This window comes from Dendrobates tinctorius, unplaced genomic scaffold (assembly GCF_039654945.1).
Source record: "Dendrobates tinctorius isolate UK_male_01 unplaced genomic scaffold, ASM3965494v1 ptg000250l, whole genome shotgun sequence".
Lineage (NCBI taxonomy): Eukaryota > Metazoa > Chordata > Amphibia > Anura > Dendrobatidae > Dendrobates > Dendrobates tinctorius.
The window spans coordinates 22,732,316-22,752,669 of record NW_027361917.1 but is presented as its reverse complement, the minus strand read 5'-3'; the positions used below and the strand labels follow the sequence as shown (position 1 = coordinate 22,752,669).

The 20,354-nt window shown below is 48.8% G+C and overlaps 44 non-coding genes across 44 annotated transcripts; all 44 read right to left on the bottom strand.

The window, feature by feature from the left end:
• Positions 1–79: 79 nt before the first annotated feature.
• Positions 80–195, bottom strand: LOC141064117 (U5 spliceosomal RNA). Its single transcript, XR_012225358.1, has one exon. It is a non-coding gene; the product is annotated as a U5 spliceosomal RNA (small nuclear RNA).
• Positions 196–509: 314 nt separating this feature from the next.
• Positions 510–625, bottom strand: LOC141064088 (U5 spliceosomal RNA). Its single transcript, XR_012225332.1, has one exon. It is a non-coding gene; the product is annotated as a U5 spliceosomal RNA (small nuclear RNA).
• A 312-nt stretch (positions 626–937) lies between these two features.
• Positions 938–1,053, bottom strand: LOC141064917 (U5 spliceosomal RNA). The gene has a single exon (XR_012226080.1). It is a non-coding gene; the product is annotated as a U5 spliceosomal RNA (small nuclear RNA).
• A 314-nt stretch (positions 1,054–1,367) lies between these two features.
• LOC141064546 (U5 spliceosomal RNA) lies at positions 1,368–1,483 on the bottom strand. Its single transcript, XR_012225748.1, has one exon. It is a non-coding gene; the product is annotated as a U5 spliceosomal RNA (small nuclear RNA).
• Positions 1,484–1,797: 314 nt separating this feature from the next.
• On the bottom strand, positions 1,798–1,913 carry LOC141065232 (U5 spliceosomal RNA). The gene has a single exon (XR_012226367.1). It is a non-coding gene; the product is annotated as a U5 spliceosomal RNA (small nuclear RNA).
• Positions 1,914–2,227: 314 nt separating this feature from the next.
• On the bottom strand, positions 2,228–2,343 carry LOC141064944 (U5 spliceosomal RNA). The gene has a single exon (XR_012226104.1). It is a non-coding gene; the product is annotated as a U5 spliceosomal RNA (small nuclear RNA).
• Positions 2,344–2,657: 314 nt separating this feature from the next.
• Positions 2,658–2,773, bottom strand: LOC141063902 (U5 spliceosomal RNA). Its single transcript, XR_012225167.1, has one exon. It is a non-coding gene; the product is annotated as a U5 spliceosomal RNA (small nuclear RNA).
• Positions 2,774–3,080: 307 nt separating this feature from the next.
• Positions 3,081–3,196, bottom strand: LOC141064398 (U5 spliceosomal RNA). The gene has a single exon (XR_012225613.1). It is a non-coding gene; the product is annotated as a U5 spliceosomal RNA (small nuclear RNA).
• Positions 3,197–3,510: 314 nt separating this feature from the next.
• LOC141064428 (U5 spliceosomal RNA) lies at positions 3,511–3,626 on the bottom strand. Its single transcript, XR_012225640.1, has one exon. It is a non-coding gene; the product is annotated as a U5 spliceosomal RNA (small nuclear RNA).
• Positions 3,627–3,940: 314 nt separating this feature from the next.
• On the bottom strand, positions 3,941–4,056 carry LOC141064313 (U5 spliceosomal RNA). The gene has a single exon (XR_012225537.1). It is a non-coding gene; the product is annotated as a U5 spliceosomal RNA (small nuclear RNA).
• Positions 4,057–4,370: 314 nt separating this feature from the next.
• Positions 4,371–4,486, bottom strand: LOC141064621 (U5 spliceosomal RNA). Its single transcript, XR_012225815.1, has one exon. It is a non-coding gene; the product is annotated as a U5 spliceosomal RNA (small nuclear RNA).
• A 314-nt stretch (positions 4,487–4,800) lies between these two features.
• LOC141064205 (U5 spliceosomal RNA) lies at positions 4,801–4,916 on the bottom strand. The gene has a single exon (XR_012225438.1). It is a non-coding gene; the product is annotated as a U5 spliceosomal RNA (small nuclear RNA).
• A 314-nt stretch (positions 4,917–5,230) lies between these two features.
• On the bottom strand, positions 5,231–5,346 carry LOC141064686 (U5 spliceosomal RNA). Its single transcript, XR_012225874.1, has one exon. It is a non-coding gene; the product is annotated as a U5 spliceosomal RNA (small nuclear RNA).
• A 1,809-nt stretch (positions 5,347–7,155) lies between these two features.
• On the bottom strand, positions 7,156–7,270 carry LOC141064422 (U5 spliceosomal RNA). The gene has a single exon (XR_012225635.1). It is a non-coding gene; the product is annotated as a U5 spliceosomal RNA (small nuclear RNA).
• Positions 7,271–7,584: 314 nt separating this feature from the next.
• Positions 7,585–7,700, bottom strand: LOC141064695 (U5 spliceosomal RNA). The gene has a single exon (XR_012225882.1). It is a non-coding gene; the product is annotated as a U5 spliceosomal RNA (small nuclear RNA).
• Positions 7,701–8,014: 314 nt separating this feature from the next.
• Positions 8,015–8,130, bottom strand: LOC141063628 (U5 spliceosomal RNA). The gene has a single exon (XR_012224921.1). It is a non-coding gene; the product is annotated as a U5 spliceosomal RNA (small nuclear RNA).
• Positions 8,131–8,444: 314 nt separating this feature from the next.
• Positions 8,445–8,561, bottom strand: LOC141064421 (U5 spliceosomal RNA). Its single transcript, XR_012225634.1, has one exon. It is a non-coding gene; the product is annotated as a U5 spliceosomal RNA (small nuclear RNA).
• Positions 8,562–8,875: 314 nt separating this feature from the next.
• On the bottom strand, positions 8,876–8,991 carry LOC141064443 (U5 spliceosomal RNA). Its single transcript, XR_012225654.1, has one exon. It is a non-coding gene; the product is annotated as a U5 spliceosomal RNA (small nuclear RNA).
• A 314-nt stretch (positions 8,992–9,305) lies between these two features.
• On the bottom strand, positions 9,306–9,421 carry LOC141065224 (U5 spliceosomal RNA). Its single transcript, XR_012226359.1, has one exon. It is a non-coding gene; the product is annotated as a U5 spliceosomal RNA (small nuclear RNA).
• A 314-nt stretch (positions 9,422–9,735) lies between these two features.
• Positions 9,736–9,851, bottom strand: LOC141064217 (U5 spliceosomal RNA). Its single transcript, XR_012225449.1, has one exon. It is a non-coding gene; the product is annotated as a U5 spliceosomal RNA (small nuclear RNA).
• Positions 9,852–10,165: 314 nt separating this feature from the next.
• On the bottom strand, positions 10,166–10,281 carry LOC141064518 (U5 spliceosomal RNA). The gene has a single exon (XR_012225721.1). It is a non-coding gene; the product is annotated as a U5 spliceosomal RNA (small nuclear RNA).
• A 314-nt stretch (positions 10,282–10,595) lies between these two features.
• On the bottom strand, positions 10,596–10,711 carry LOC141064615 (U5 spliceosomal RNA). The gene has a single exon (XR_012225809.1). It is a non-coding gene; the product is annotated as a U5 spliceosomal RNA (small nuclear RNA).
• A 314-nt stretch (positions 10,712–11,025) lies between these two features.
• LOC141064147 (U5 spliceosomal RNA) lies at positions 11,026–11,141 on the bottom strand. The gene has a single exon (XR_012225386.1). It is a non-coding gene; the product is annotated as a U5 spliceosomal RNA (small nuclear RNA).
• Positions 11,142–11,455: 314 nt separating this feature from the next.
• LOC141064058 (U5 spliceosomal RNA) lies at positions 11,456–11,571 on the bottom strand. The gene has a single exon (XR_012225305.1). It is a non-coding gene; the product is annotated as a U5 spliceosomal RNA (small nuclear RNA).
• A 314-nt stretch (positions 11,572–11,885) lies between these two features.
• On the bottom strand, positions 11,886–12,001 carry LOC141064506 (U5 spliceosomal RNA). Its single transcript, XR_012225710.1, has one exon. It is a non-coding gene; the product is annotated as a U5 spliceosomal RNA (small nuclear RNA).
• A 314-nt stretch (positions 12,002–12,315) lies between these two features.
• LOC141064368 (U5 spliceosomal RNA) lies at positions 12,316–12,431 on the bottom strand. Its single transcript, XR_012225586.1, has one exon. It is a non-coding gene; the product is annotated as a U5 spliceosomal RNA (small nuclear RNA).
• A 314-nt stretch (positions 12,432–12,745) lies between these two features.
• Positions 12,746–12,861, bottom strand: LOC141064816 (U5 spliceosomal RNA). Its single transcript, XR_012225991.1, has one exon. It is a non-coding gene; the product is annotated as a U5 spliceosomal RNA (small nuclear RNA).
• A 314-nt stretch (positions 12,862–13,175) lies between these two features.
• Positions 13,176–13,291, bottom strand: LOC141064883 (U5 spliceosomal RNA). Its single transcript, XR_012226049.1, has one exon. It is a non-coding gene; the product is annotated as a U5 spliceosomal RNA (small nuclear RNA).
• Positions 13,292–13,604: 313 nt separating this feature from the next.
• LOC141063914 (U5 spliceosomal RNA) lies at positions 13,605–13,720 on the bottom strand. Its single transcript, XR_012225178.1, has one exon. It is a non-coding gene; the product is annotated as a U5 spliceosomal RNA (small nuclear RNA).
• Positions 13,721–14,033: 313 nt separating this feature from the next.
• LOC141064668 (U5 spliceosomal RNA) lies at positions 14,034–14,149 on the bottom strand. Its single transcript, XR_012225858.1, has one exon. It is a non-coding gene; the product is annotated as a U5 spliceosomal RNA (small nuclear RNA).
• A 314-nt stretch (positions 14,150–14,463) lies between these two features.
• Positions 14,464–14,579, bottom strand: LOC141063621 (U5 spliceosomal RNA). The gene has a single exon (XR_012224914.1). It is a non-coding gene; the product is annotated as a U5 spliceosomal RNA (small nuclear RNA).
• Positions 14,580–14,893: 314 nt separating this feature from the next.
• On the bottom strand, positions 14,894–15,009 carry LOC141064452 (U5 spliceosomal RNA). The gene has a single exon (XR_012225662.1). It is a non-coding gene; the product is annotated as a U5 spliceosomal RNA (small nuclear RNA).
• A 314-nt stretch (positions 15,010–15,323) lies between these two features.
• On the bottom strand, positions 15,324–15,439 carry LOC141064588 (U5 spliceosomal RNA). Its single transcript, XR_012225786.1, has one exon. It is a non-coding gene; the product is annotated as a U5 spliceosomal RNA (small nuclear RNA).
• Positions 15,440–15,753: 314 nt separating this feature from the next.
• LOC141063881 (U5 spliceosomal RNA) lies at positions 15,754–15,869 on the bottom strand. Its single transcript, XR_012225149.1, has one exon. It is a non-coding gene; the product is annotated as a U5 spliceosomal RNA (small nuclear RNA).
• Positions 15,870–16,183: 314 nt separating this feature from the next.
• LOC141063892 (U5 spliceosomal RNA) lies at positions 16,184–16,299 on the bottom strand. The gene has a single exon (XR_012225158.1). It is a non-coding gene; the product is annotated as a U5 spliceosomal RNA (small nuclear RNA).
• Positions 16,300–16,613: 314 nt separating this feature from the next.
• Positions 16,614–16,729, bottom strand: LOC141064708 (U5 spliceosomal RNA). Its single transcript, XR_012225894.1, has one exon. It is a non-coding gene; the product is annotated as a U5 spliceosomal RNA (small nuclear RNA).
• Positions 16,730–17,043: 314 nt separating this feature from the next.
• Positions 17,044–17,159, bottom strand: LOC141064378 (U5 spliceosomal RNA). The gene has a single exon (XR_012225595.1). It is a non-coding gene; the product is annotated as a U5 spliceosomal RNA (small nuclear RNA).
• A 314-nt stretch (positions 17,160–17,473) lies between these two features.
• Positions 17,474–17,589, bottom strand: LOC141065220 (U5 spliceosomal RNA). The gene has a single exon (XR_012226356.1). It is a non-coding gene; the product is annotated as a U5 spliceosomal RNA (small nuclear RNA).
• A 314-nt stretch (positions 17,590–17,903) lies between these two features.
• LOC141064394 (U5 spliceosomal RNA) lies at positions 17,904–18,019 on the bottom strand. Its single transcript, XR_012225609.1, has one exon. It is a non-coding gene; the product is annotated as a U5 spliceosomal RNA (small nuclear RNA).
• Positions 18,020–18,333: 314 nt separating this feature from the next.
• LOC141064842 (U5 spliceosomal RNA) lies at positions 18,334–18,449 on the bottom strand. Its single transcript, XR_012226012.1, has one exon. It is a non-coding gene; the product is annotated as a U5 spliceosomal RNA (small nuclear RNA).
• A 314-nt stretch (positions 18,450–18,763) lies between these two features.
• LOC141064363 (U5 spliceosomal RNA) lies at positions 18,764–18,879 on the bottom strand. Its single transcript, XR_012225581.1, has one exon. It is a non-coding gene; the product is annotated as a U5 spliceosomal RNA (small nuclear RNA).
• Positions 18,880–19,186: 307 nt separating this feature from the next.
• On the bottom strand, positions 19,187–19,302 carry LOC141064500 (U5 spliceosomal RNA). The gene has a single exon (XR_012225705.1). It is a non-coding gene; the product is annotated as a U5 spliceosomal RNA (small nuclear RNA).
• A 314-nt stretch (positions 19,303–19,616) lies between these two features.
• Positions 19,617–19,732, bottom strand: LOC141065207 (U5 spliceosomal RNA). The gene has a single exon (XR_012226345.1). It is a non-coding gene; the product is annotated as a U5 spliceosomal RNA (small nuclear RNA).
• Positions 19,733–20,050: 318 nt separating this feature from the next.
• On the bottom strand, positions 20,051–20,166 carry LOC141065040 (U5 spliceosomal RNA). Its single transcript, XR_012226191.1, has one exon. It is a non-coding gene; the product is annotated as a U5 spliceosomal RNA (small nuclear RNA).
• Between the last annotated feature and the right edge of the window lie 188 nt (positions 20,167–20,354).

The window sequence follows — 20,354 nt, the reverse complement described above, 5'->3', positions numbered from 1 at the left end:
CCAGCAGCCCCAGAGTACAGTCTCCCACCAAAACCCCACCCACTCATTCCTTCATTCTGTTGTTAAACACATTTAAGGAAGCCCCAGCTAGCTGGAGCATGCAAAAATTGGCACAAAACTCAGTTTTGCTTCTCTCCACAGAAATCTTTAGTAAAAGGCAAAAGATTTTTACGTTCTGTAGAAAAGCCAGAGCATACGGCGCAAGGGCTTCCTCCTGACCTACCACCATAGCCGCAGCCCTCATTTGGCCCAGGGAGACCACCTAGAAGTGGGTACGTGGTTTGGCTATGGAAAAACAAAAACGGCAACACACAGCCCATTTTCCGCAGGCTGCTCTGTGTTAAGCTCCATCCTGCTGTCAGAGAGTCACATGTCCCGCTGCCTGGAAGAAGGCCATCCACTGCTACAATATTCAAATGAGAAGCATTTCCCATCAGCCCCAGAGTACAGGCTCCCACCAAAACCCCACCCACTCATTCTTTCATTCTGTTGTTGAACCCATTTAAGGAAGCCCCAGCAAGCTGGAGCATGCAAAAATTGCCACAAAACTCAGTTTTGCTTCTCTCCACAGAAATCTTTAGTAAAAGGCGAAAGATTTTTACGTTCTGAAAAGAAGCCAGAGGATACTGGGCAAGGGCTTGCTCCTGACCTACCACCATGGTCACAGCCCTCATTTGGCCCAGGGAGACCACCTAGAAGTGGGTGCGTGGTTTGGCTATGGAAAAACAAAAACAGCAACACAGCCCATTTTCCGCAGGCTGCTCCGTGTTCAGCTCCATCGTGCTGCCAGAGAGTCACATGTCCCGCTGCCTAGAAGAAGGCCATCCACTGCTACAATATTCAAATGAGAGACAGATCCCAGCAGCCCCAGAGGACAGTCTCCCACCAAAACCCCACCCACTCATTCCTTCATTCTGTTGTTGAACCCATTTAAGGAAGCCCCAGCAAGCTGGAGCATGCAAAAATTGCCACAAAACTCAGGTTTGCTTCTCTCCACGGAAATCTTTAGTAAAAGGCGAAAGATTTTTACATTCTGAAGAGAAGCCAGAGTATACTGGGCAAGGGCTTCCTCCTGACCTACCACCATGGGCACAGCCCTCATTTGGCACAGGGAGACCACCTAGAAGTGGGTGCGTGGTTTGGCTATGGAAAAACAAAAATGGCAACACACAGCCCATTTTCCGCAGTCTGCTCCGTGTTCAGCTCCATCGTGCTGCCAGAGAGTCACATGTCCCATTGCCTGGAAGAAGGCCATCCACTGCTACAATATTCAAATGAGAGACATTTCCCAGCAGCCCCAGAGTACAGTCTCCCACCAAAACCCCACCCACTCATTCCTTCATTCTGTTGTTGAACCCATTTAATGAAGTCCCAGCAAGCTGGAGCGTGCAAAAATTGCCACAAAACTCAGTTTTGCTTCTCTCCACGGAAATCTTTAATAAAAGGCGAAAGATTTTTACATTCTGATGAAAAGCCAGAGTATACTGGGCAAGGGCTTCCTCCTGACCTACCACCATGGGCACAGCCCTCATTTGGCCCAGGGAGACCACCTAGAAGTGGGTGCGTGGTTTGGCTATGGAAAAACAAAAACGGCAACACACAGCCCATTTTCCGCTGGCTGCTCCATGTTCAGCTCCATCTTGCTGCCAGAGAGTCACATGTCCCGCTGCCTGGAAGAAGGCCATCCACTGCTACAATATTCAAATGAGAGACATTTCCCAGCAGCCCCAGAGTACAGTCTCCCACCAAAACCCCACCCACTCATTCCTTCATTCTGTTGCTGAACCCATTTAAGGAAGCCCCAGCAAGCTGGAGCGTGCAAAAATTGCCACAAAACTCAGTTTTGCTTCTCTCCACGGAAATCTTTAGTAAAAGGCGAAAGATTTTTACGTTCTGAAGAGAAGCCAGAGTATACTGGGCAAGGGCTTCCTCCTGACCTACCACCATGGGCACAGCTCTCATTTGGCCTAGGGAGACCACCTACAAGTGGGTACGTGGTTTGGCTATGGAAAAACAAAAACGGCAACACACAGCCCATTTTCCGCAGGCTGCTCCGTGTTCAGCTCCATCCTGCTGCCAGAAAGTCACATGTCCCGCTGCCTGGAAGAAGGCCATCCACTGCTACAATATTCAAATGAGAGACATCTCCCATCAGCCCCAGAGTACAGTCTCCCACCAAAATCCCACCCACTCATTCCTTGATTCTGTTGTTGAACCCATTTAAGGAAACCCCAGCAAGCTGGAGCGTGCAAAAATTGCCACAAAACTCAGTTTTGCTTCTCTCCACGGAAATCTTTAGTAAAAGGCGAAAGATTTTTACGTTCTGAAGAGAAGCCAGAGTACACAGAGCAAGAGCTTCCTCCTGACCTACCACCATGGGCATAGCCCTCATTTGGCCCAGGGAGACCACCTAGAAGTGGGTGCATGGTTTGGCTATGGAAAAACAAAAAAGGCAACACACAGCCCATTTTCCGCAGGCTGTTCCGTGTTCAGCTCCATCGTGCTGCCAGAGAGTCACATGTCCCGCTGCCTGGAAGAAGGCCATCCACTGCTACAATTTTCAAATGAGAGACATTTCCCAGCAGCCCCAGAGCATAGTCTCCCACCAAAACCCCACCCACACATTCCTTCATTCTGTTGTTGAACCCATTTAAGGAAGCCCCAGCAAGCTGGAGCATGCAAAAATTGCTACAAAACTCAGTATTGCTTCTCTCCACGGAAACCTTTAGTAAAAGGGGAAAGATTTTTACGTTCTGAAGAGAAACCAGAGTATACTGGGTAAGGGCTTCCTCCTGACCTACCACCATGGGCACAGCCCTCATTTGGCCCAGGGAGACCACCTAGAAGTGGGTGCATGGTTTGACTATGGAAAAACAAAAACGGCAACACACAGCCCATTTTCCGCAGGCTGCTCCGTGTTCAGCTCCATCCTGCTGCCAGAGAGTCACATGTCCCGCTGCCTGGAAGAAGGCCATCCACTGCTACTATATTCAAATGAGCAGCATTTCCCATAAGCCCCAGAGTACAGTCTCCCACCAAAACCCCACCCACTCATTCCTTCATTCTGTTGTTGAACCCATAGCGCCAGCAAGCTGGAGCGTGCAAAAATTGCCAGAAAACTCAGTTTTGCTTCTGTCCACGGAAATCTTTAGTAAATGGCAAAAGATTTTTACGTTCTGAAGAAAAGCCAGAGTATACTGGGCAAAGGCTTCCTCCAGACCTACCAACATGGCCGCAACCCTCATTAGGCCCAGGGAGACCACCTAGAAGTGGGTGCGTGGTTTTGCTATGGAAAAACAAAAACGGCAACACACAGCCCATTTTTCACAGGCTGCTCCGTGTTCAGCTCCATCGTGCTGCCAGAGAGTCACATGTCCCGCTGCCTGGAAGAAGGACATCCAGAGCTACAATATTCAAATGAGAGACATTTCCCAGTAGCCCCAGAGTACAGTCTCCCACCAAAACCCCACCCAATCATTCCTTCATTCTGTTGTTGAAGCCATTTAAGGAAGTCCCAGCAAGCTGGAGCGTGCAAAAATTGCCACAAAACTCAGTTTTGCTTCTCTCCACGGAAATCTTTAATAAAAGGCGAAAGATTTTTACATTCTGAAGAAAAGCCAAAGTATACTGGGCAAGGGCTTCCTCCTGACCTACCACCATGGGCACAGCCCTCATTTGGCCCAGGGAGACCACCTAGAAGTGGGTGCGTGGTTTGGCTATGGAAAAACAAAAACGGCAACACACAGCCTATTTTCCGCAGGCTGCTCCATGTTCAGCTCCATCTTGCTGCCAGAGAGTCACATGTCCCGCTGCCTGGAAGAAGGCCATCCACTGCTACAATATTCAAATGAGAGACATTTCCCAGCAGCCCCAGAGTACAGTCTCCCACCAAAACCCCACCCACTCATTCCTTCATTCTGTTGTTGAACCCATTTAAGGAAGCCCCAGCAAGCTGGAGCTTGCAAAAATTGCCACAAAATTCAGTTTTGCTTCTCTCCACGGAAATCTTTAGTTAAAGGCGAAAGATTTTTACGTTCTGAAGAGGAGCCAGAGTATACTGGGCAAGGGCTTCCTCCTGACCTACCACCATGGGCACAGCCCTCATTTGGCCCAGGGAGACCACCTAGAAGTGGGTGCGTGGTTTGGCTATGGAAAAACAAAAACGGCAACACACAGCCCATTTTCCGCAGGCTGCTCCGTGTTCAGCTCCATCGTGCTGCCAGAGAGTCACATGTCCCACTGCCTAGAAGAAGGCCATCCACTGCTACAATATTCAAATGAGAGACAGATCCCAGCAGCCCCAGAGTACAGTCTCCCACCAAAACCCCACCCACTCATTCCTTCATTCTGTTGTTGAACCCATTTAAGGAAGCCCCAGCAAGCTGGAGCATGCAAAAATTTCCACAAAACTCAGGTTTGCTTCTTTCCACAGAAATCTTTAGTAACAGGCAAAAGATTTTTACATTCTGAATAGAAGCCAGAGTATACTGAGCAAGGGCTTCCTCCTGACCTACCACCATGGGCACAGCCCTCATTTGGCCCAGGGAGACCACCTAGAAGTGGGTGTGTGGTTTGGCTATGGAAAAACAAAAATGGCAACACACAGCCCATTTTCCGCAGGCTGCTCCGTGTTCAGCTCCATCGTGCTGCCAGAGAGTCACATGTCCCGTTGCCTGGAAGAAGGCCATCCACTGCTACAATATTCAAATGAGAGACATTTCCCAGCAGCCCCAGAGTACAGTCTCCCACCAAAACCCCACCCACTCATTCCTTCATTCTGTTGTTGAACCCATTTAAGGAAGCCCCAGCAAGCTGTAGCGTGCAAAAATTGCCAGAAAACTCAGTTTTGCTTCTCTCCACCGAAATCTTTAGTAAAAGGCAAAAGATTTTTACGTTCTGAAGAAAAGCCAGAGTATACTGGGCAAAGGCTTCCTCCAGACCTACCAACATGGCCGCAACCCTCATTAGGCCCAGGGAGACCAACTAGAAGTGGGTGCGTGGTTTTGCTATGGAAAAACAAAAACGGCAACACACAGCCCATTTTCCACAGGCTGCTCCGTGTTCAGCTCCATCGTGCTGCCAGAGAGTCACATGTCCCGCTGCTTGGAAGAAGGCCATCCAGAGCTACAATATTCAAATGAGAGACATTTCCCAGCAGCCCCAGAGTACAGTCTCCCACCAAAACCCCACCCACTCATTCCTTCATTCTTTTGTTGAACCCATTTAAGGAAGTCCCAGCAAGCTGGAGCGTGCCAAAATTGCCACAAAACTCAGTTTTGCTTCTCTCCACGGAAATCTTTAATAAAATGCGAAAGATTTTTACATTCTGAAGAGAAGCCAGAGTATACTGGGCAAGGGCTTCCTCCTGACCTACCACCATGGGCACAGCACTCATTTGGCCCAGGGAGACCACCTAGAAGTGGGTGCGTGGTTTGGCTATGGAAAAACAAAAATGGCAACACACAGCCCATTTTCCGCAGGCTGCTCCGTGTTCAGCTCCATCTTGCTGCCAGAGAGTCACATGTCCCGCTGCCTGGAAGAAGGCCATCAACTGCTACAATATTCAAGTGAGAGACATTTCCCAGCAGCCCCAGAGTACAGTCTCCCACCAAAACCCCACCCACTCATTCCATCATTCTGTTGTTGAACCCATTTAAGGAAGCCCCAGCAAGCTGGAGCGTGGAGTACTGAAGGAGATAGCAGAAGAAATTTCTGAACCACTCTCCATAATCTTTGAAAATTCTTGGAGAACAGGAGAAGTGCCAGAAGACTGGAGAAGAGCAAATGTTGTTCCTATCTTCAAAAAGGGGAAGAAGGTGGACCCAGGCAACTATAGGCCAGTGAGTCTGACTTCTATACCAGGAAAGATCTTTGAACAAATTATTAACCAACATGTAAGTCAATACCTGGATAAGAATGAAGTGATCAAACAGAGTCAGCATGGGTTTGTAACTAATAAGTCATGTCAGACTAACTTAATTTCCTTCTATGACGGTATCACTGATTGGGTGGATCAAGGAAATGCTGTAGATATAGTATATCTTGACTTCAGCAAAGCATTTGACAAAGTCTCTCATACAATCCTTATTGAAAAAATGACTAAGTATGGAATGGACAAGGCAACTGTTAGGTGGATTCATAGCTGGCTTAGTGATCGGACCCAAAGAGTGGTCGTAAATGGCTGCACATCCAGTTGGAAGAATGTCTCAAGTGGGGTACCACAGGGCTCTGTCCTGGGCCCTGTATTGTTCAACATCTTTATCAACGATTTAGATGAAGGAATTGAGGGTAAACTGATTAAATTTGCTGATGACACAAAGCTAGGAGGGATAGCTAATACTAGAGAAGAGAGAGAGAGGATTCAAAAAGATTTAAATAAACTGGAGAAGTGGGCAGTAACTAACAGAATGGTTTTTAACAGGGAGAAATGCAAAGTACTACATCTGGGCAATAAAAATGAAAAAAGCATATATAGAATGGGAGGAATAGGGCTAAGTGACAGCACATGTGAAAAAGACTTGGGTATACTAATAGATCACAGACTGAATATGAGTCAACAGTGTGATGCAGCAGCAAAAAAGGCAAATGCAGTTCTAGGATGTATTAACAGAAGCATACAGTCTAGATCACGTGAAGTCATTGTTTCCTCTACTCCTCTTTGGTCAGACCACATCTGGAATATTGTGTCCAGTTTTGGGCACCACATTTTAAAAAAGACATCAACAAACTGGAGCAAGTTCAGAAAAGAGTGACCAGAATGGTGACCGGTCTGCAAACCCTGTCTTATGAGGAAAGGTTGCAGGATTTGGGAATGTTTAGTTTGCAAAAGAGAAGACTGAGAGGAGACTTAATTGCTGTCTACAAATATCTAAAGGGCTGTCACATTGTAGAAGGATCAACTTTATTCTCATTTGCACAAGGAAAGACTAGAAGCAATGGGATGAAACTGAATGGGAGGAGACACAGATTAGATATTAGAAAAAACTTTTTGACAGTTAGAGTGATCAATGAGTGGAACAGGCTGCCACGAGAAGTGGTGAGTTCTCCTTCAATGGAAGTCTTCAAACAGAGGCTGGACAGACATCTGACTGGGATGATTTAGCGAATCTTGCTTTGAGCAGGGGGTTGGACCAGATGGCCCAGGAGGTCCCTTCCAACTCTACGATTCAATGATTCTAAAAATTGCCACAAAATTCAGTTTTGCTTCTCTCCACGGAAATCTTTAGTAAAAGGCGAAAGATTTTTACGTTCTGAAGAGAAGCCAGAGTATACTGGGCAAGGGCTTCCTCCTGACCTACCACCATGGGCACAGCTCTCATTTGGCCTAGGGAGACCACCTAGAAGTGGGTACGTGGTTTGGCTATGGAAAAACAAAAACGGCAACAAACAGCCCATTTTCCGCAGGCTGCTCCGTATTCAGCTCCATCCTGCTGCCAGAAAGTCACATGTCCCGCTGCCTGGAAGAAGGCCATCCACTGCTACAATATTCAAATGAGAGGCATCTCCCATCAGCCCCAGAGTACAGTCTCCCACCAAAACCCCACCCACTCATTCCTTCATTCTGTTGTTGAACCCATTTAAGGTAGCCCCAGCAAGCTGGAGCGTGCAAACATTGCCACAAAACTCAGTTTTGCTTCTCTCCACGGAAATCTTTAGTAAAAGTTGAAAGATTTTTACGTTCTGAAACGAAGCCAGAGTATACTGGGCAAGGGCTTCCTCCTGACCTACCACCATGGGCACAGCCCTCATTTGGCCGAGGGAGACCACCTAGTAGTGGGTGCGTGGTTTGGCTATGGAAAAACAAAAATGGCAACACACAGGCCATTTTCCGCAGGCTGCTCCGTGTTCAGCTCCATCGTGCTGCAAGAGAGTCACATGTCCTTCTGCCTGGAAGAAGGCCATCCACTGCTACAATATTCAAATGAGAGACATTTCCCAGCAGACCCAGAGTACAGTCTCCCACCAAAACCCCACCCACTCATTCCTTCATGCTGTTGTTGAACCCATTTAAGGAAACCCCAGCAAGCTGGAGCGTGCAAAAATTGCCACAAAACTCAGTTTTGCTTCTCTCCACAGAAATCTTTAGTAAAAGGCGAAAGATTTTTACGTTCTGAAGAGAAGCCAGAGTATACTGGGCAAGGGCTTCCTCCTGACCTACCACCATGGCCGCAGCCCTCATTTGGCCCAGGGAGACCACCTAGAAGTGGGTGCGTGGTTTGGCTATGGAAAAACAAAAACAGCAACACACAGCCCATTTTCCGCAGGCTGCACCGTGTTCAGCTCCATCGTGCTGCCAGAGAGTCACATGTCCCGCTGCCAAGAAGAAGGCCATCCACTGCTACAATATTCAAATGAGAGACAGATCCCATCAGCCCCAGAGTACAGTCTCCCACCAAAACCCCACCCACTCATTCTTTCATTCTGTTGTTGAACCCATTTAAGGAAGCCCCAGCAAGCTGGAGCGTGCAAAAATTGCCACAAAACTCAGTTTTGCTTCTCTCCACAGAAATCTTTAGTAAAAGGCAAAAGATTTTTAACGTTTTGAAGAAAAGCCAGAGTATACTGGGCAAAGGCTTCCTCCAGACCTACCAACATGGCCGCAACCCTCATTAGGCCCAGGGAGACCACCTAGAAGTGGGTGCGTGGTTTTGCTATGGAAAAACAAAAACGGCAACACACAGCCCATTTTCCACAGGCTGCTCCGTGTTCAGCTCCATAGTGCTGCCAGAGAGTCACATGTCCCGCTGCCTGGAAGAAGGCCATCCAGAGCTACAATATTCAAATGAGAGACATTTCCCAGCAGCCCCAGAGTACAGTCTCCCACCAAAACCCCCCCCACTCATTCCTTCTTTCTGTTGTTGAACCCATTTAAGGAAGTCCCAGCAAGCTGGAGCGTGCAAAAATTGCCACAAAACTCAGTTTTGCTTCTCTCCACGGAAATCTTTAATAAAAGGCGAAAGATTTTTACATTCTGAAGAGAAGCCAGCGTATACTGGGCAAGGGCTTCCTCCTGACCTACCACCATGGGCACAGCCCTCATTTGGCCCAGGGAGACCACCTAGAAGTGGGTGCGTGGTTTGGCTATAGAAAAACAAAAACGGCAACACACAGCCCATTTTCCGCAGGCTGCTCCATGTTCAGCTCCATCTTGCTGCCAGAGAGTCACATGTCCCGCTGCCTGGAAGAAGGCCATCCACTGCTACAATATTCAAATGCGAGACATTTCCCAGCAGCCCCAGAGTACAGTCTCCCACCAAAACCCCACCCACTCATTCCTTCATTCTGTTGTTGAACCCATTTAAGGAAGCCCCAGCAAGCTGGAGCGTGCAAAAATTGCTACAAAATTCAGTTTTGCTTCTCTCCACGGAAATCTTTAGTAAAAGGCGAAAGATTTTTACGTTCTGAAGAGAAGCCAAAGTATACTGGGCAAGGGCTTCCTCCTGACCTACCACCATGGGCACAGCCCTCATTTGGCCCAGGGAGACCACCTAGAAGTGGGTGCGTGGTTTGGCTATGGAAAAACAAAAACGGCAACACACAGCCCATATTCCGCAGGCTGCTCCGTGTTCAGCTCCATCTTGCTGCCAGATTGTCACCTGTCCCGCTGCCTGGAAGAACGCCATCCACTGCTACAATATTCAAATGAGAGACATTTCCCAGCAGCCCCAGAGTACAGTCTCCCACCAAAACCCCACCCACTCATTCCTTCATTCTGTTGTTGAACCCATTTAAGGTAGCCCCAGCAAGCTGGCGCGTGCAAAAATTGCCACAAAACTCAGTTTTGCTTCTCTCCACGGAAATCTTTATTAAAAGGCGAAAGATTTTTACATTCTGAAGAGAAGCCAGAGTATACTGGGCAAGTGCTTCCTCCTGACCTACCACCATGGGCACAGCTCTCATTTGGCCTAGGGAGACCACCTAGAAGTGGGTACGTGGTTTGGCTATGGAAAAACAAAAACGGCAACACACAGCCCATTTTCCGCAGGCTGCTCCGTGTTCAGCTCCATCCTGCTGCCAGAAAGTCACATGTCCCGCTGCCTGGAAGAAGGCCATCCACTGCTACAATATTCAAATGAGTAGCATCTCCCATCATCCCCATAGTACAGTCTCCCACCAAAACCCCACCCACTCATTCCTTCATTCTGTTGTTGAACCCATTTAAGGAAACCCCAGCAAGGTGGAGAGTGCAAAAATTGCCACAAAACTCAGTTTTGCTTCTCTCCACGGAAATCTTTAGTAAAAGGCGAAAGATTTTTACGTTCTGAAGAGAAGCCAGAGTATACTGGGCAAGGGCTTCCTCCTGACCTAACACCATGGGCACAGCCCTCATTTGGCCCAGGGAGACCACCTAGAAGTGGGTGCGTGGTTTGGCTATGGAAAAACAAAAACGGCAACACACAGCCCATTTTCCGCAGGCTGCTCTGTGTTCAGCTCCATCCTGCTGCCAGAAAGTCACATGTCCCGCTGCCTGGAAGAAGGCCATCCACTGCTACAATATTCAAATGAGAGGCATCTCCCATCAGCCCCAGAGTACAGTCTCCCACCAAAACCCCACCCACTCATTCCTTCATTCTGTTGTTGAACCCATTTAAGGAAGCCCCAGCAAGCTGGAGCGTGCAAAAATTGCCAAAAAGCTTAGTTTTGCTTCTCTCCACGTAAATCTTTAGTAAAAGGCGAAAGATTTTTACGTTCTGTAGAGAAACCAGAGTATACTGGGCAAGGGTTCCCTCCTGACCTACCACCATGGGCACAGCCGTCATTTGGCCCAGGGAGACCACCTAGAAGTGGGTGCGTGGTTTGGCTATGGAAAAACAAAAACGGCAACACACAGCCCATTTTCCGCAGGCTGCTCCGTGTTCAGCTTCATCCTGCTGCCAGAAACTCACATGTCCCGCTGCCTGGAAGAAGGCCATCCACTGCTACAATATTCAAATGAGAGGCATCTCCCATCAGCCCTAGAGTACAGTCTCCCACCAAAACCCCACCCACTCATTCCTTCATTCTGTTGTTGAACCCATTTAAGGTAGCCCCAGCAAGCTGGAGCGTTGAAAAATTGCCACAAAACTCAGTTTTGCTTCTCTCCACGGAAATCTTTAGTAAAAGGTGAAAGATTTTTACGTTCTGAAAAGAAACCAGAGTATACTGGGCAAGAGCTTACTCCTGACCTACCACCATGGACGCAGCCCTCATTTGGCCCAGGGAGATCACTTAGAAGTGGGTGCGTGGTTTGGCTATGGAAAAACAAAAACGGCAACACACAGCCCATTTTCCGCAGGGTGCTCCATGTTCAGCTCCATCCTGCTGCCAGAGAGTCACATGTCCCGCTGCCTGGAAGAATGCCATCCACTGCTACAATATTCAAATGAGAGGCATTTCCCATCAGCCCCAGAATACAGTCTCCCACCAAAACCCCACCCACTCATTCCTTCATTCTGTTGTTGAACCCATTTAAGGAAGCCCCAACAAGCTGGAGCGTGCAAAAATTGTCACAAAACTCAGTTTTGCTTCTCTCCACGGAAATCTTTAGTAAAAGGCGAAGGATTTTTACGTTCTGAAGAGAAACCAGAGTGTACTGGGAAAATGCTTCCTCCTGACCTACCACCATGGGCACAGCCCTCATTTGGCCCAGGGGGACCACCTAGAAGTGGGTGCGTGGTTTTGCTATGGAAAAACAAAAACGGCAACACACAGCCCATTTTCCGCAGGCTGCTCCGTGTTCAGCTCCATCGTGCTGCCAGAGAGTCACATGTCCAGCTGCCTGGAAGAAGGCCATCCACTGCTACAATATTCAAATGAGAGACATTTCACAGCAGCCCCAGAGTACAGTCTCCCACCAAAACCCCACCCACTCATTCCTTCATTCTGTTGTTGAACCCATTTAAGGAAGCCCCAGCAAGCTAGAGCATGCAAAAATTGCCACAAAACTCAGTTTTGTTTCTCTCCACGGAAATCTTTAGTAAAAGGCGAAAGATTTTTACGTTCTGAAGAGAAACCAGAGTATACTGGGCAATGGCTATCTCCTGACCTACCACCATGGGCACAGCCCTCATTTGGCCCAGGGAGACCACCTAGAAGTGGGTGCGTGGTTTGTCTATGGAAAAACAAAAACGGCAACACACAGCCCATTTTCCGCAGCCTGCTCCGTGTTCAGCTCCATCCTGCTGCCAGAAACTCACATGTCCCGCTGCCTGGAAGAAGGCCATCCACTGCTACAATATTCAAATGAGAAGCATATCCCATCAGCCCCAGAGTACAGTCTCCCACCAAAACCCCACCCACCCATTCCTTCATTCTGTTGTTGAACCCATTTAAGGTATCCCCAGAAAGCTGGAGCGTGCAAAAATTGCCACAAAACTCAGTTTTGCATCTCTCCACGAAAATCTTTAGTAAAAGGCGAAAGATTTTTACTTTCTGAAAAGAAGCCAGAGTATACTAGGCAAGGGCTTCCTCCAGACCTACCACCATGGGCACAGCCCTCATTTGGCCCAGGGAGACCACCTAGAAGTGGGTGCGTGGTTTGACTATGGAAAAACAAAAACGGCAACACACAGCCCATTTTCAGCAGGCTGCTCCGTGTTCAGCTCCATCTTGCTGCCAGATTGTCACCTGTCCCGCTGCCTGGAAGAACTCCATCCACTGCTACAATATTCAAATGAGAGACATTTCCCAGCAGCCCCAGAGTACAGTCTCCCACCAAAACCCCACCCACTCATTCCTTCATTCTGTTGTTGAACCCATTTAAGGAAGCCCCAACAAGCTGGAGCGTGCAAAAATTGCCACAAAACTCAGGTTTGCTGCTCTCCATTAAAATCTTTAGTAAAAGGGGAAAAAATTTTACGTTCTGAAGAAAAGCCAGAGAATACTGCGCAAGGGCTTCCTCCTGACCTACCACCATGGTCGCAGCCCTCATTTGGCCCAGGGAGACCACCTAGAAGTGGGTGCGTGATTTTGCTATGGAAAAACAAAAACGGCAACACACAGCCCATTTTCCGCAGGCTGCTCCGTGTTCAGCTCCATCGTGCTGCCAGAGAGTCACATGTCCCGCTGCCTGGAAGAAGGCCATCCACTGCTACAATATTCAAATGAGAGACATTTCCCAGCAGCCCCAGAGTACAGTCTCCCACCAAAACTCCACCCACTCATTCCTTCCTTCTGTTGTTGAAACCATTTAAGGAAGCCCCAGCAAGCTGGAGCGTGCAAAAATTGCCAGAAAACTCTGTTTAGCTTCTTTCCACGGAAATCTTTAGTAAAAGGCGAAAGATTTTTACGTTCTGAAGAGAAGCCAGAGTATACTGGGCAAGGGCTTCCTCCTGACCTACCACCATGGGCACAGCCCTCATTTGGCCCAGGGAGACCACCTAGAAGTGGGTGCGTGGATTGGCTATGGAAAAACAAAAACGGCAACACACAGCCCATTTTCCGCAGGCTGCTCTGTGTTCAGCTCCATCATGCTGCCAGAGAGCCACATGTCCCGCTGCCTGGAAGAATGCCATCCACTGCTACAATATTCAAATGAGAGGCATTTCCCAGCAGCCCCATAGTACAGTCTCCCACCAAAACCCACCCACTCATTCCTTCATTCTGTTGTTGAACCCATTTAAGAAAGCCCCAGCAAGCTGGAGCGTGCAAAAATTGCCACAAAACTCAGTTTTGTTTCTCTCCACGGTAATCTTTAGTAAAAGGCAAAAGATTTTTACGTTCTGAAGAGAAGCCAGAGTATACTGCCAAGGGCTTCCTCCTGACCTACCGCCATGGGCACAGCCCTCATTTGGCCCAGGGAGACCACCTAGAAGTAGGTGCGTGGTTTGGCTATGGAAAAACAAAAACGGCAACACACAGCCCATTTTCCGCAGGCTGCTCCGTGTTCAGCTCCATCTTGCTGCCAGAGAGTCACCTGTCCCGCTGCCTGGAAGAACGCCATCCACTGCTACAATATTCAAATGAGAGACATTTCCCAGCAGCCCCAGAGTACAGTCTCCCACCAAAACCCCACCCACTCATTCCTTCATTCTGTTGTTGAACCCATTTAAGGAAACCCCAGCAAGCTGGAGCGTGCAAAAATTGCCACAAAACTCAGTTTCGCTTCTCTCCACGGAAATCTTTAGTAAAAGGCAAACGATTTTTACGTTCTGAAGACAAGCCAGAGTATACTGGGCAAGGGCTTCCTCCTGACCTACCACCATGGGCACAGCCCTCATTTGGCCCAGGGAGACCACCTAGAAGTGGGTGCATGGTTTGGCTATGGAAAAACAAAAACGGCAACACACAGCCCATTTTCCGCAGGCTGCTCCGTGTTCAGCTCCATCCTGCTGACAGAGAGTCACATGTCCCGCTGACTGGAAGAATGCCTTCCACTGCTACAATATTCAAATGAGAGGCATTTCCCATCAGCCCCAGAATACAGTCTCCCACCAAAACCCCACCCACTCATTCCTTCATTCTGTTGTTGAACCCATTTAAGGAAGCCCCAGCAAGCTGGAGCGTGCAAAAATTGCCACAAAACTCAGTTTTGCTTCTCTCCACGGAAATCTTTAGTAAAAGGCGAAAGATTTTTACGTTCTGAAGAGAAGCCAGACTATACTTGGCAAGGGCTTCCTCCTGACCTACCACCATGGGCACAGCCCTCATTGGGCCCAGGGAGACCACCTAGAAGTGGGTGCGTGGTTTGGCTATGGAAAAACAAAAACGGCAACACACAGCCCATTTTCCGCAGGCTGCTCCGTGTTCAGCTTCATCCTGCTGCCAGAAACTCACATGTCCCGCTGCCTGGAAGAAGGCCATCCACTGCTACAATATTCAAATGAGAGGCATCTCCCATCAGCCCCAGAATACAGTCTCCCACCAAAACCCCACCCACTCATTCCTTCATTCTGTTGTTGAACCCATTTAAAGAAGCCCCAGCAAGCTGGAGCGTGGAAAAATTGCCACAAAACTCAGTTTTGCTTCTCTCCACGGAAAACTTTAGTAAAAGGTGAAAGATTTTTACGTTCTGAAAAGAAGCCAGAGTATACTAGGCAAGGGCTTCCTCCTGACCTACCACCATGGACGCAGCCCTCTTTTGGCCCAGGGAGACCACTTAGAACTGGGTGCGTGGTTTGGCTATGGAAAAACAAAAACGGCAACACACAGCCCATTTTCCACAGGCTGCTCCATGTTCAGCTCCATCCTGCTGCCAGAGAGTCACATGTCCCGCTGCCTGGAAGAATGCCATCCACTGCTACAATATTCAAATGAGAGGCATTTCCCATCAGCCCTAGAATACAGTCTCCCAACAAAACCCCACCCACTCATTCCTTCATTCTGTTGTTGAACCCATTTAAGGAAGCCCGAGCAAGCTGGAGCGTGCAAAAATTGCCACAAAACTCAGTTTTGCTTCTCTCCACGGAAATGTCTAGTAAAAGGCGAAAGATTTTTACGTTCTAAAGAGAAGCCAGAGTGTACTGGGCAAATGCTTCCTCCTGACCTACCACCATGGGCACAGCCCTCATTTGGCCCAGGGAGACCACCTAGAAGTGGGTGCGTGGTTTTGCTATGGAAAAACAAAAACGGCAACACACAGCCCATTTTCCGCAGGCTGCTCCGTGTTCAGCTCCATCGTGCTGCCAGAGAGTCACATGTCCCGCTGCCTGGAAGAAGGCCATCCACTGCTACAATATTCAAATGAGAGACATTTCCCAGCTGCCCCAGAGTACAGTCTCCCACCAAAACCCCACCCACTCATTCCTTCATTCTGTTGTTGATCCCATTTAAGGAAGCCCCAGCAAGCTGGAGCGTGAAAAAATTGCCACAAAACTCAGTTTTGCTTCTCTCCACGGAAATTTTTAGTAAAAGGCGAAAGATTTTTACGTTCTGAAGAGAAACCAGAGTATACTGGGCAAGGGCTTCCTCCTGACCTACCACCATGGGCACAGCCCTCATTTGGCCCAGGGACACCACCTCGAAGTGGGTGCGTGGTTTGGCTATGGAAAAACAAAAACGGCAACACACAGCCCATTTTCCGCAGGCTGCTCCGTGTTCAGCTCCATCCTGCTGCCAGAAAGTCACATGTCCCGCTGCCTGGAAGAAGGCCATCCACTGCTACAATATTCAAATGAGAGGCATCTCCCATCAGCCCCAGAGAACAGTCTCCCACCAAAACCCCACCCACTCATTCCTTCATTCTGCTGTTGAACCCATTTAAGGTAGCCCCAGCAAGCTGGAGCGTGCAAAAATTGCCACAAAACTCAGTTTTGCTTCTCTCCACGGAAATCTTTAGTAAAAGGCGAAAGATTTTTAAATTCTGAAAAGAAGCCAGAGTATACTGGGCAAGGGCTTCCTCCTGACCTACCACCATGGGCACAGCCCTCATTTGGCCCAGGGAGACCACCTAGAAGTGGGTGCGTGGTTTGGCTATGGAAAAACAAAAACGGCAACACACAGCCCATTTTCCGCAGGCTGCTCCGTGTTCAGCTCCATCTTGCTGCCAGATTGTCACCTGTCCCGCTGCCTGCAAGAACGCCATCCACTGCTACAATATTCAAATGAGAGACATTTCCCAGCAGCCCCAGAGTACAGTCTCCCACCAAAACCCCACCCACTCATTCCTTCCTTCTGTTGTTGAACCCATTTAAGGAAGCCCCAGCAAGCTGGAGCGTGCAGAAATTGCCACAAAACTCAGTTTTGCTTCTCTCCATGGAAATCTTTAGTAAAAGGCGAAAGAATTTTACGTTCGGAAGAAAAGCCAGAGTATACTGCGCAAGGGCTTCCTCCTGACCTACCACCATGGCCGCAGCCCTCATTTGGCCCAGGGAGACCACCTAGAAGTGGGTGCGTGATTTGGCTATGGAAAAACAAAAACGGCAACACACAGCCCATTTTCCGCAGGCTGCTCCGTGTTCAGCTTCATCCTCCTGCCAGAAACTCACATGTCCCGCTGCCTGGAAGAAGGCCATCCACTGCTACAATATTCAAATGAGAGGCATCTCCCATCAGCCCCAGAGTACAGTCTCCCACCAAAACCCCACCCACTCATTCCTTCATTCTGTTGTTGAACCCATTTAAGGTTGCCCCAACAAGCTGGAGCGTGCAAAAATTGCCACAAAACTCAGTTTTGCTTCTCTCCACGGAAATCTTTAATAAAAGGTGAAAGATTTTTACGTTCTGAAAAGAAGCCAGAGTATACTGGGCAAGGGCTTCCTCCTGACCTACCACCATGGACGCAGCCCTCATTTGGCCCAGGGAGACCACTTAGAAGTGGGTGCGTGGTTTGGCTATGGAAAAACAAAAACGGCAACACACAGCCCATTTTCCGCAGGCTGCTCCGTGTTCAGCTCCATCCTGCTGCCAGAGAGTCACATGTCCCGCTGCCTGGAAGAAGGCCATCCACTGCTACAATATTCAAATGAGAGACATTTCCCAGCAGCCCCAGAGTACAGTCTCCCACCAAAACCCCACCCACTCATTCCTTCATTCTGTTGTTGAACCCATTTAAGGAAGCCCCAGCAAGCTGGAGCGTGCAAAAATTGCCACAAAACTCAGTTTTGCTTCTCTCCACGGAAATCTTTAGTAAAAGGCGAAAGATTTTTACGTTCTGAAGAGAAGCCAGAGTATACTGGGCAAGGGCTTCCTCCTGACCTACCACCATGGGCACAGCCCTCATTTGGCCCAGGGAGACCACCTAGAAGTGGGTGCGTGGTTTGGCTATGGAAAAACAAAAACGGCAACACACAGCCCATTTTACGCAGGCTGCTCCGTGTTCAGCTCCATCGTGCTGCCAGAGAGTCACATGTCCCGCTGCCTGGAAGAAGGCCATCCACTGCTACAATATTCAAATGAGAAACATTTCCCAGCAGCCCCAGAGTACAGTCTCCCACCAAAACCCCACCCACTCATTCCTTCATTCTGTTGTTGAACCCATTTAAGGAAACCCCAGCAAGCCGGAGCGTGCATAAATTGCCACAAAACTCAGTGTTGCTTCTCTCCACGGAAATGTTTAGTAAAAGGCGAAAGATTTTTACGTTCTGAAGAGAAGCCAGAGTATGCTGGGCAATGGCTTCCTCCTGACCTACCACCATGGTCACAGCCCTCATTTGGCCCAGGGAGACCACCTAGAAGTGGGTGCGTGGTTTGGCTATGGAAAAACAAAAACGGCAACACACAGCCCATTTTCCGCAGGCTGCTCCGTGTTCAGCTCCATCCTGCTGCCAGAAAGTCACATGTCCCGCTGCCTGGAAGAAGGCCATCCACTGCTACATTATTCAAATGAGAGGCATCTCCCATCAGCCCCAGAGTACAGTCTCCCACCAAAACCCCACCCACTCATTCCTTCATTCTGTTGTTGAACCCATTTAAGGTAGCCCCAGCAAGCTGGAGCGTGCAAAAATTGCCACAAAACTCAGTTTTGCTTCTCTCCACGGAAATCTTTAGTAAAAGGCGAAAGATTTTTACGTTCTGAAAAGAAGCCAGAGTATACTGGGCAAGGGCTTCCTCCTGACCTACCACCATGGGCACAGCCCTCATTTGGCCCTGGGAGACCACCTAGAAGTGGGTGCGTGGTTTGGCTGTGGAAAAACAAAAACGGCAACACACACTCCATTTTCCGCAGGCTGCTCCGTGTTCAGCTCCATCCTGCTGACAGAGAGTCACATGTCCCGCTGCCTGGAAGAATGCCATCCACTGCTACAATATTCAAATGAGAGGCATTTCCCATCAGCCCCAGAATACAGTCTCCCACCAAAACCCCACCCACTCATTCCTTCATTCTGTTGTTGAACCCATTTAAGGAAGCCCCAGCAAGCTGGAGCGTGCAAAAATTGCCACAAAACTCAGTTTTGCTTCTCTCCACGGAAATCTTTAATAAAAGGCGAAAGATTTTTACATTCTGATGAAAAGCCAGAGTATACTGGGCAAGTGCTTCCTCCTGACCTACCACCATGGGCACAGCCCTCATTTGGCCCAGGGAGACCACCTAGAAGTGGGTGCGTGGTTTGGCTATGGAAAAACAAAAACGGCAACACACAGCCCATTTTCCGCAGGCTGCTCCGTGTTCAGCTCCATCCTGCTTCCAGAGAGTCACATGTCCAGCTGCCTGGAAGAAGGCCATCCACTGCTACAATATTCAAATGAGAGGCATTTCCCATAAGCCCCAGAGTACAGTCTCCCACCAAAACCCCACCCACTCATTCCTTCATTCTGTTGTTGAACCCATAGCGCCAGCAAGCTGGAGCGTGCAAAAATTGCCACAAAAATAAGTTTTGCTTCTCTCCACGGAAATCTTTAGTAAAAGGCGAAAGATTTTTACGTTCTGAAGAAAAGCCAGAGTATACTGGGTAAGGGCTTCCTACTGACCTACCACCATGGGCACAGCCCTCATTTGGCCCAGGGAGACCACCTAGAAGTGGGTGCGTGGTTTGGCTATGGAAAAAGAAAAACGGCAACACACAGCCCATTTTCCGCAGGCTGCTCCGTGTTCAGCTCCATCGTGCTGCCAGAGAGTCACATGTTCCGCTGCCTGGAAGCAGGCCATCCACTGCTACAATATTCAAATGAGAGGCATTTCCCAGCAGCCCCAGAGTACAGTCTCCCACCAAAACCCCACCCACTCATTCCTTCATTCTGTTGTTGAACCCATTTAAGGAAGCCCCAGCAAGCTGGAGCGTGCAAAAATTGCCACAAAACTCAGTTTTGCTTCTCTCCACGGAAATCTTTAGTAAAAGGCGAAAGATTTTTACGTTCTGAAGAGAAGCCAGAGTATACAGAGCAAGAGCTTCCTCCTGACCTACCACCATGGGCCCAGCCCTCATTTGGCCCAGGGAGACCACCTAGAAGTGGGTGCATGGTTTGGCTATGGAAAAACAAAAAAGGCAAAACACAGCCCATTTTCCGCAGGCTGTTCCGTGTTCAGCTCCATCGTGCTGCCAGAGAGTCACATGTCCCGCTGCCTGGAAGAAGGCCATCCACTGCTACAATTTTCAAATGAGAGACATTTCCCAGCAGCCCCAGAGTACAGTCTCCCACCAAAACCCCACCCACCCACTCATTCCTTCATTCTGTTGTTGAACCCATTTAAGGAAGCCACAGCAAGCTGGGGCGTGCAAAAATTGCCACAAAACTCAGTTTTGCTTCTCTCCACGGAAATCTTTAGTAAAAGGCGAAAGATTTTTACGTTCTGAAGAGAAACCAGAGTATACTGGGTAAGGGCTTCCTCCTGACCTACCACCATGGGCACAGCCCTCATTTGGCCCAGGGAGACCACCTAGAAGTGGGTGCATGGTTTGACTATGGAAAAACAAAAACGGCAACACACAGCCCATTTTCCGCAGGCTGCTCCGTGTTCAGCTCCATTCTGCTGCCAGAGAGTCACATGTCCCGCTGCC